Source organism: Montipora capricornis, chromosome 10 (assembly GCF_036669925.1).
Source record: "Montipora capricornis isolate CH-2021 chromosome 10, ASM3666992v2, whole genome shotgun sequence".
Lineage (NCBI taxonomy): Eukaryota > Metazoa > Cnidaria > Anthozoa > Scleractinia > Acroporidae > Montipora > Montipora capricornis.
In genome coordinates this window covers 58,956,373-58,963,872 of record NC_090892.1, presented here as the reverse complement: position 1 = coordinate 58,963,872, position 7,500 = coordinate 58,956,373, and positions in this window count along the sequence as shown.

Below are 7,500 nucleotides of genomic sequence, written 5' to 3'. Positions count from 1 at the left end.
AACAAATCCAATTAATTCATTGGTGTGTTTATCAAACACCAAATTACTTTGAATTTTCGTCTCATCAAACCTGAAGAAGACAATGTACCTTTGTATTCCTGAGAATGCCTTTGTTTGAGATTTCAATTCGGTAATCATTTCGGATTAATCTCTCAGGCGCCTTCTACTTGGTAGGTAAAGGACTTTCTGGAAAGCATCGTAGGCACTTGGCGATTTAATCGCAAGCGACAAACAAAATCGTATCATCGTAGGATGCCACCTCATCTGACGAGCGTTACAACATGCCATGGCTTTTTGCTGTTGTTGCCAAAAGATTTTTATCATGGGGAAGCTGTCAAGGCTCTGTCCGGAAAAAAATACTTAGAAGTTCAGAGTGAAGTTCTGATGCAACAGGAACACTGCTGTTTTTTATTGAAGCTCTCATTTCTTCCACCTTTCCTCTAAGTTCCTTGCATTCAAGACGTTTCGCTTTCAAGCTCATTAGCAACCTCTCATGTGATGTATTAATCAGAGGGGCTTTGTCCTTTACAGGTGTTTGCATTTTCCTTGAGGAACGTGATAGCCTCTTTGATTCAGCAGCATCTGCTATCTGACACTCTGAACACTGGTCTGTATCTGATATGACCAGGCAGTTGTTATGTCTCTTATATACCGTCACCTGCTTTGCAGGTGATGATTCAAAGTCCAAAGGATCACTAATCTTTGGTATTGAGTGCCGCATGAGCCTTTATGTAGCAACAGGTTCCTGAAGTTTGCTATCATCAAACTTGGAAAGACCAGTACAAATCTGAAGTTCTTGAACTTGTCACAACAGTGGAAAAGCCCTGGTAAATCTGACTGAACGTTTGTGCGTTAAGTAAATTGGGTGGTTGTCAGGAAGAAACCAACGATATGCTGAAACACTAGACCCCAGGCTTGAATCCACAGTTACTTGGTACTTCGGCAGATGGTGAATACCATGAAACATGCTGAACACTATAGAACTGTTATCTTCTTTTGTTGACCTAGTCCAATCACTCAACTTAAGAATATCAACATGCTTTATGAAGTCACCCACATTCTTAAAACAGGGTTTACAGACTGAAGGAACTGTAGGTTTGGCTTTATCATCAACATTTAATGTGAGATATTTACGAGGAGGCAAGTCGTCGCTTTGTTTGCTTGCATGCCTTTTAACTGGTAAATTGAGAGTGGGAACTGCACCAGTTCGGAGAGTTTTCCTTGTTTCGTCTGAAAACAAATTACCAAAGTTACCGAAAAGAGCATATATCCATTCAAAACCTAAAAAGCACTGTAGTATAAAAGTACGTAAATACATGCGTACTTCATTGACTTTCTTCAAAGAGGCTTTTCAAAGACAATAATTCAATAATAGTTACTGCCGCAAAAACCTACTTTGAGGACCCTAAAAATATTTGCAATGATATTTTATCAGAAGTATAATCTAGTTAAATTAATTCAAAAACCTACATAAAAACCCTAAGAAAAATATTCACTCTAAAATTTAATTGACGTGGTAAAATACTTCCGAATCTGAAAAATCCTTTACGAGTTTACGCTTCAGATTAAACTTAGAGTCGTATAAGCATTGAAAAAAAATAGGGTTATCATGACCTCCAGCCTTGTTTCCTTGTTATTAGCCTGAGTTATTAACACTCTTTAGTCAACTACCTCGTATATTTCAGCTTCGAAACTTCCAAAAAGATTATTCTAATACAAGAACAGATACGAAAAGGATTGAAACTTACGAATTTCGATTTCTTCTGGCGTAAAATGCCTCTCGCAAATGAACACACTCCCTTCTTTTATTTGTTTTCGGAAACTTGCGTCGACAACTCTGTCTCTCGTTACACGTGCAATAACGCCTTTCTCCAGCTTTCTTTGTTTTTTTTTTCAGCGGAAGGTGGAATTTTAAAAATACCGATTCCTTGGTATTTTGGCTTTCGTGACACGCCGCACTCAAATATTGAGCAGTTTGCTCCAGGCATCACTTAATATATCAGGTACGGTTTGGAAAATATTTTTTTCTTGCATTTTTCGCTGGTTTCAATCCAGGTTTGACATAATATGTCAAGTCAAGCATTGGAGGATATAAAATTAAAGCTGATTGTTTATTTTCAAATTGTTTAGTGCCGCTTTTTGCTCTGAATTGCAATTTTTGGCATGAGTCTTACCTTAAAATGTTTAATTTTGAATATACTAAGGTTGCAAGATGACTGGACGGCCTATAACAGAAGAACAGAAACGAAAAAAGAGAGAAAGAGAACGAGAACGACAAAACGGTACACCAATGAAAGCTCAAACGTGGTGGAAGAAGTTACTCCACAAATTCTTTTCTTGGACTCTTTGTACGGATGAGTTATTTCAAGTAGATGCATACTTCTAAACATAGGCGTACGAGCCGGGGGCCGCCCCCCCCCCCCCCCCTTCTCCCAATCTCAGAAATTTTCGGGCAAAACGCTCAAAATTCGGGCAATAAAGAAACGATGAAAGATGGAATTAAAAAATATATAAATAAGGCAAAAATATAAAAAAGAGCACTTGAAAGTATAAAAATATTACTTCTGTAAGTTAAAAGATATTAAAGTCCTTGTTCTGAAATAAGTCCTTGCGGTTGATCTTAAAACATTTGAATTGCTCGGCTGCTGATCTGTTGATCGCTAGCATTTGCTGCAATTCTCGCCAAACTTTGGCGCCATTTTTAAGGCGGCGCGAGAGATCAAAGATGAAAGAAAGTTTTAGTTCGAAGTTTCTTCGTGGTCTGTACCATCGACTCTTTGGGCGACGCCGGAATTCGAAACTTTTCCAGATCAAAGGGTCTTTTAAGGTGAGTTCACGCAGCCTACGAGGCTTCAGGTAAATATTTAATTTAGTGTTAGCAATTTATTTTGCATAAAATTTATGTGACGTTCTAAAAACTCTTTGTTTCGAATACGTACAGTTTTATGACTTTTAAGGATTGTAAACGAATGTTTCTTTCGTACATTTTGAGGGAGTAAAAAACGGATTTCAACAATCAAACATTCGGGCACTGTGTGAATTTTTCGGGCAAAAGGGACACCACCCCCCCGGGTCGGATCGTGCCCGTACGTGGTTTAGTCGTTTTTTTCCTTTGGTCAGGAATGAAACTCGAATTTTTATCTCAACTGCAATTAATAACAATCATGTGTACTCTTTTTGGACAGAAATAATTGATCTGTTTGCTGGTTTGTTTGGCTTCAATTAAAATGCGAGCGAACAACAGGTTTTTTCACTCCGTTTGCCTATTGTAATTGTTTTTCGATGTGCCTTGACAGTGACAAGGAAATTTTGCCCTTACGTTAGAAACATGTTATCTCAATGAGTTCTCGTAAACGTAAGGAGAAATATCACCAGCTTGTGTTTTCAGAAGTTTGTTTAGAGTACGTGTAGGTAAGTTTTTGGAGATCTTGTTTGAAGTTTGTCCTTTCTAGCCGATTCTGGTTCTAAGCCAAGCTGGTGTATTTGAATGAAATACATCAAAAAGTAAATGATCTCGTTTTAAGAGATAAAGTGGAATAAAGTACATCAATAAAACTTCTTGTTTGACCTTGAACCGACAAAGACGATCTGTCACATCGCGAGCTATAGAACGTCTGTGATTTCGAATTTTAGCTTGATTCCTATTCGCTGGCTTTTGAAAATCGACTCTGAAATGGCTTCTTTCCTTTTCCGTTCGCTTGCGATTCAAGAAAAAATTAATTGTTTAGCTGGTGAATTCGACAGTAAATTTTGGTGAAAAAACCGATATCGCACTTATTCGTTCCTGATTCATGCTATCAGTCGGTTTTTCGGGTGAAATTAACCGTGGAATTGCTAGTTACGCAGCGAAGAAACTGACATAATTAAGGAATATCCGGGAAAACCAAAATGGCCACCCCCTATTAGGTAGTAGCCAAAACGCGGGGCCGGGACCGGGGCCGGGGCCGGGGTAGGGGTCTGGGTCAGGGTGTCTTTTTTTTCCAAAATTTTGTTTCATTTTGTCGTCATTCTCGAATGACTGTCATTTATGGTGGCAATTAGTCAAAAAAATTGAGGAACCTACGGAAGGTATAAAAGCTCTTTAGGGACATTTTAGTTTTTCTTAAAATCGTACTTTGTTTTTTTTGTCTTTCCGACAATCGAACTTTGTTGTTCGATATTAAGAGAATTTCCGAAATTGCTAAAATTGGAGTTTATGGAATACACGCTAACTGCAAGACAGAGTCCCATCGTAACATTCACTTCGTAAAAAACAAAACAAAACAACAGAATCACAGTTCCACGATGATCGTCACGCAGTCATGCAACGTTCTTTTTGCTTGTTTGTTCGTGTTGTTGTCAATGTTGTTGTCTGATTTACAGGATTTACCACAAACGGTTTGTAGTAAAGTCAGTCGCACAGGAACTTGCTAGCAATTCTATTCGGACTTCAGGGGATCGAATCCAATTTTACGAGAAAAAGCACAACCACACTTAGAACAATTTTGCGAAAACAAGCAACTGAGAACGTTTGCGTGACGACCATAGTGGAATTATGGCTACGTTCTGTCTCGTTTTAATTGTATTGCGGAGAAGTTCCTTACGAAGTAAACATTAAAATGCGGTTTTAAAATGTGGAGCTCAGCGAGTTTTCAGTGTCTCTAGGTGATTCGCACCTACGTTCGAGGCACTACTTTAAGGCAAGATCACGCCACTAAGGATCCTGCAGATTTTCAGATTTTTATTCGTACTATTGTAGCTGCTCGATCGATATGTCGTTGAACTAGTCGACTGAAAGGAAAATATTACAGAAGTAGATTACTGTTTTGGAATGCCGGCGATAGGCTAAAAGAAGAATGCAACTGATTTCTTGAATATATTACAATTTGTGTCTTCTAATCTACACAATCTTATGGTTTCATTTCTTCTATTGATTGTCTTTAACGTTCTTGATCGGAGTGAAAAAGTAAAAGTGAAAAAAGTAGAAAAGTGAAAAAGTAATTTGCGCGTTTGCAATTTCGATGTATATATTTCTGAATTACTAATTAGTTGTCACTTTTCAACTCATGCAAACTTGCTGTGGTAAATAAAATTGCAAATATAGTTCTATACATTAAAACAATTAAGCGACATAACTTAACGCGCGAAGCGCGAATCACTTGGTTTAACGTATCAAATTTCAGTCGGAAATTCTTTTCGAAAAGCTAATGATGTCCCCTTCGAAGCTTCCGTACGTTCCTTATATTTTTTGACTAATTTCCAACATAGATGAAGGAAAAATGCCGAACATTAGAAAATAACAGTACGGGAGAATAACTACAAAAATTGAAACGAAAATTAAAAAAAAAAAAAAAGAAACCCCGACCCCCGGTCCCGGCCCCGGCCCCGGCCCCGGCCCCGCATTTGGCTACTACCAAAAAAAGACACCCCGTCTCCGACCCCAACACAGGCTCCGGCCCCGCGTTTTGGCTACTACTTCTTTAAATCAAACTAAAACGCCATCTTAAACAGTAACACCTGCGGTACATGCTGCATTTATAACTTAATTATTTGTCTTGTGCCATACGCCTAATTAGGCATGCTTAACTGTTAGTATTTTACTCCTGGTCTGCAGTCTTCATTTCACATTGACCAGCTCGAAAATCTAACTCGAAATCCAACTCTGAAATCGAACTCGAAAATCGAACTCGAAATCCTGACTCGGTAAATAGGCAACCTCTGTAGCGCTTGAGCACTAACTGGGGATAATTGCAAGCTGAAATTAACAATCAACGCAAATCAAGTCAAATGTTGGTTTTTGAATATTGCTTTGGGACGGCTGATTTTCAACAGAGAAGGGTTTGGAATTTAGTTTAAAGTTAAACATGGCGTCTTACTTGAGGTCTAATTCTAAAAAGAAAGATTGAATATTTTGATGATGACGATGCTTGGGAAAAAAGTGTGTGCCACCTGCTTTTCATATGCGTGATGGACTTTTTAGGTGATTTCTTCGTAACGGCTTTAATTTACTTCCATAGTCCTTATTTTATTTTTACCATATAACTCTGGGATTTGGTATTTGTTTCTCTTTGTCACAAACAAATACGCTACTGACTTGACGTAATGTGTTTATCAGTGTAGTTTGTATTATTTATGTATATGTTACAGGTAAATTTAAAATTCAGGTCGAAATGATTTCAACCTAGGTAAATTTAATTTTAAACTAGGTTGAGACTGAAAGTAGGAAACATCAACAAAAAGTTCATCAATTGTAAGCAAGTACGTGTAAAATGGTAAGTAAATCAGTAAGGAGATGTAGTTGCCGTACGTTTTTCATGAGTTAGTCTGAAAAAACGCATTTTGTTGTTTGTTATTAAGTCGACTAAACACTGATTTTAAATGGTTAGCATTAAGCTTGGGGTTAGGCATACTGTACATGATAACTAATTCTGCTTTTTTTTTTTTAATCTTAGAGCAGCAGAAAAACAAAACCTTGTTTAATAAGAATGACCTTCATTTTATTCTTCTGGTTTTTGGAAGGAAAAAGACAATTGACTTTTTAGAAGGTAGATTATTGAATGATGTACAGTTACTTGGACAAATGTAATTCAGTATAAAACCCCTTTGTGGTTATAAGTACTTCAACAATCAAATTCAAAGTTTTTTTTTTGGTAGTCCCTTTATTAAACAGTCATTACTTGCATGTAGTTGACTTTAGTTGAACACACTTGTTTTTGCACCTCTTGTACATGTGTCACTGGTCAAGTGCCTTTTTGCATGCGGCAGTGAAACTTATTGTTTGAGCTGTGTCTAATAACACATTCATGTCTTCAGTAATTTGTAGACGTCTGGTTGTGTGCATGCAATCCAAGTGTTGATAATTCCAAATTTGGTTACAACTTTCATAAATCCATGTTCCTTTTCAATTACTTTACCAAGAAGTGTGTTTGGTTGTAATAGACTTTTGTCCTCTTAATTAATTTTTATTTTGACAAAGTTGTTGACTTGGAATGAAATGGTACTGTATTGGGTTTGCTTGTTGTCATTTTGTTGTTGTATTTTCTTTGTGTGTGTTGACCTGGTAAGTGAATAACAAGCACGTTTAGGTTTCTTCTTGTTCTTCTTCTCCTTCTTCTTCTTCTTCTTCTTCTGAATATTTTGTGAAATGATCAATCATGTGGAGAATCCAATTGTGTTTGCAATGACATGAACATGTTAATGGTAAGTTTCTAAGGTCCATTAGGTCCATTTGAAAATGTGTTAGAAATTCTCTTGTTTGAATAGGGGCTAGCACATGCTGTTTTTGCCTGCTGGTGATCGACTTTTAGCTACTTTTGTTCTTTGTGTGTCGAGCAGAGTGACACAAAGAGTTGTATTACTTCTTGGGATACTACTGATTCATAGTTTCGCTTGATATACTTGTCCATCTTTTCTCTTCCTTTCTGCGCGATATTCTTTGGCAAAGAACTTGGTGTAGTTGACATTTTTGAAAAATTTCTTTTCCGTTCTTGGATAATATTTTGCCACCCTCCAGTTTCGATC